This window comes from Chamaea fasciata, unplaced genomic scaffold (genome assembly GCF_029207755.1).
Source record: "Chamaea fasciata isolate MVZ Bird 193981 ecotype frontalis unplaced genomic scaffold, bChaFas1.0.hap1 SCAF_17, whole genome shotgun sequence".
Taxonomy (NCBI): domain Eukaryota; kingdom Metazoa; phylum Chordata; class Aves; order Passeriformes; family Sylviidae; genus Chamaea; species Chamaea fasciata.
In genome coordinates this window covers 2,880,423-2,883,928 of record NW_027094102.1, presented here as the reverse complement: position 1 = coordinate 2,883,928, position 3,506 = coordinate 2,880,423, and the positions used below count along the sequence as shown (strand labels likewise).

The window sequence follows — 3,506 nt, the reverse complement described above, 5'->3', positions numbered from 1 at the left end:
TGGAGGAGACATTGCAGAGCTCATAACTGCTGGGAGGATCTTGCCACAGGAGGTGCCCTGCAAGCCTTGGATATAAGTCCAGATGAAAACAAAGGCATAAAATACGGCCAAGGAAACTGAGAGGCTGTGCCACCACATTGCTCATACCTCTGCAAACTGCCAGCAGGGAGAATGTCTCATATTCAGGAATCTTGTGCTTTGCTCTTGGTGCCACCATCACCGTTTCCCAGGAGTTTCTCAGAGCACAACTTGGCACTTTTCCTTCCACATGCCCTTGTGCCAGCCATGTGTGTCAGGGGAAGGATGAAGCAGCTGTTTGGGACTAGGAAGGAAAAGGTCAGCAAGGAAAGGTGGACCCTGTGGTGGTGTCCCTTCAGTGTCACTCCACTCTGAGTGGTCACACCGACATTTCTTGGTGCTTTTTACCCTGCCCTTGGGGAATTTCTCCTCCACCATCTCCAGATCACTGTTTATCCAGGTAGAGCTCCTGGGAGCTGTGTGTGCAGACTTGGCCCAGCCCTGGCAAAGCACTCTGGGGAGCTGGAATGACACTGGGCTGGGGATGCAGCCCGAGCCTGCCAGCTGGGGATTGTCACAGTGTGTCAGCAGGGAGCTGGGCTGGCTTTCTGAGCAATCAAAATACTGCCCTTGATTAGGATGGTGGCTTGTTTTCTGGCATTGTCGGCATCTCTGCCAAATAGTTTTGTCATCATCAGTATTGTAATGTCTTGGCCTAGAGCAATGGTAACCCTTGCCTGTCCTGTGAGCTTGGGGATGATCTCTCTTTGTCTTAGTGAATGACTAATGAAAAGTGCAGATGTTCATATTGCAACTAAACCATGCAACGAATCCAGGAAATCCTTCACTAGCTGATCTTAGTTTCTTCTTTGCCTCGTAGAAGGCAGGAAAGGGATGATGAAGGGTTAGAAGCAGAAAAGGAACAGGACAAAGCAAACAACTCATGGTGGTTTCTGGGACAGAAGTTTCTCTCCAGATTTTCTACCACAACTCCTCCATTGGCAGTAAGCACTGGGGAACAGGAGCACTGAGAGAGATCCAGAAAACATTTTCCTGCTATGACAGCATCTACATCTCAGCAGAAATCTAAATATCTAGGCCAAAATACTGCCCATTTCTGTCAGGTCACCTTTGGTGATGTTGGAGGGAGAGTCTCTTCAGGAACCGGCTCAGGTATCCCCAAATCTGCAAGGCACAGGGAGAAGAGAGAGAAGGATAAGAAGATGAAACTACTTGTTACCACCCGCTAACCACAACCTCCGATAAAGATACTGCTCCTTTCCTGAATCCCTGCACAGACACTCTGCCTCTCTTTAGTGAAAATATTGTCCCATCTCTCTCAGGCTGGGATTTAATTATCAGGAGGGTTTTCCTCCCTCAAGAAGTTTTTTAGAAAAAAACATTCCATTTGAGTCAAACATGCAAACTACATCTCAAAATAGTTAAACAAATATTTTTGCTGTTTCAATTTTATGTTGTACTTTGGGAAAATATTAATTGTAACTTCGTACTTTTGCAGTTTGAAAACCATAAAACTACATTTTAAAATGAACAAGAAATCATTGAATATTCTTTAAGGGAAGGAAGCAGAAAAAGTAAGGCCTTTTGAAATAGCATTAATAATTTCTTTTTTCAAATATTTGTGGAGTTATGTTAAAACTAAGTGGTATTTTCTGATTTAAAAAAAGAAAATGCCAGAAGGCTTCTAACAATCTCTGCCAAAGCTGCCAGGGCCACATCTCATGACCTTTTCATGGGAGTGCATGTGACAGTGGTAGCACAAACTGAGCAGGAACTGTCCTCCCACTCCAACCAGGGAATAGCCAGGACACAGAGGAACATTAAACAAGATATCTCAGCTCTGGGATGTAGAGCACAGCCGTATGGACACAACAGATATCCTAAACAGCAAAAGACAAGTGGCTGCAGAGCTGGAACACATCCATAGCATTGGGGAAGACCCAATTTCTATCCCCCTTCCCACAGGTGAGCACACCCAGGTCTCACCCTTGGATCCCCTCCTTAACCTCATGGTCCTTTTCTCCAGGTTGCTGTGTTTTAGTCCTCACTAATCCAGACTCTTCTGTCACATCACATCCAACGAGATAAATAACCCATCTACTCTGATATCTGCTTTTCCAGTTGTGGTACTTTTAGAAGGTATTTGATGCCCACAATGTACCTGGCCAGGTGCAGAAGAAGGTACACAAAAAGAAAAAAAATATTAGCATGGCAGTTAACCTTCCTTAAATGTTTTGTTTGAAACTCTTTAGAGCCTTCTAGTTACCATGTCTACTCTATTTAAACACAAGGCAGCAAAGGTTCGTTGCAGGGGCTCTGAACAGGATATAAACACAATTGGAACGTCAAGACAACAAACCAACCTATCAGCACTGGATACCAAAGCTTTATCCATGGAAATTCCTGGAAAGGTTTTTAAACAGAAAAAAACAGTGTTACCTGCACTGAAATCTGGGCAGGATGATTCCAGCTTCTACATGATCTCAAAGAGTCCCAAATGGGCCTTTGGCAAAAAGAATCAGATACGATGGTGCCACAGCAGGGCAACACAATCACTGACTGGAAGGGTCAAATCTCACTTTGGGCAATTCCATCCGGCTCCTGACAGTCCAACATCCACATCCAATCTGCTGGAGCAGTGATTCCTGATGAGGAAAAGCCATCAACAGCTCAACAGGCAGCAACACAATGTCCCCAACATTGCAGCAGGAGAATGACATCAGCTGAACATGACAAGTGAAACAAAGGCAGGCCACTTCCTGCTAAATCACACGGCCCAGTTAGTGCCCATCATGCCTTTAGTTCGTGGCGAAGCACGCAGAGAAAGGTGCAAGACAATAAAGAGGCAGGTTCCAGATGCATTCTCAGGAGGACACAAAGGCTGGCAGATCAGCTGCTCTGTATTTTGAAGTCAAGCTCCTGAATGAAGTGCATGGATCAGTACCAAATCAGGAAATCCATTCTGCTGCTTGGGGTTTGGTTTTCCTTTCACCAGCCCTGGGGTGCCAGGGCCAGTCTCACCTCAAAGGACATTTTCATCAGCCTAAAAGGAAAAAAAACCAACACTCTTCTGTTCTTTACCAAAAGTGTGGCTGTGACAGCACCATCCATAAGGCGGCCTGTTAAGCAAGCAGGTCACTAGTGGGGAATGTTACCCTGGGCCAAGCCACATTCAGAATAGTTTGGAGAGTTTAATCATCCTCTCTCTCTTCTCCCTGCTGCTGTTTGCAGGACCACCAAAGAAAGGTGCTCAGATGATGAGCTGGATGAGCTGAGCCATTGTGACAGACACAGGTCAGCACTGCAGAGAGACTCCAACTGCATCACGCAGCCAGTGGCTGAACAAAAGCTAGAAGGGATCAATGGCAAGGTTTTGCTAAGCTGTTCTCTTTGAATAGACATTTGCCATCTTTCTGTGGTTTTTTTGAAAAGCTGTTTCAGCCCAGTGAAAGTGTTTCTGAAATGCC

The 3,506-nt window shown here is 45.4% G+C and overlaps 1 long non-coding RNA gene across 1 annotated transcript; it reads right to left on the bottom strand.

Annotated features, from left to right (window-relative positions):
* Nucleotides 1-2,338, bottom strand: LOC136298244 (uncharacterized). Its single transcript, XR_010723282.1, has 3 exons — nucleotides 2,026-2,338; nucleotides 1,148-1,203; nucleotides 1-322 (listed from the first exon to the last, which is right to left on the bottom strand). It is a non-coding gene; the product is annotated as an uncharacterized lncRNA (long non-coding RNA).
* Between the last annotated feature and the right edge of the window lie 1,168 nt (nucleotides 2,339-3,506).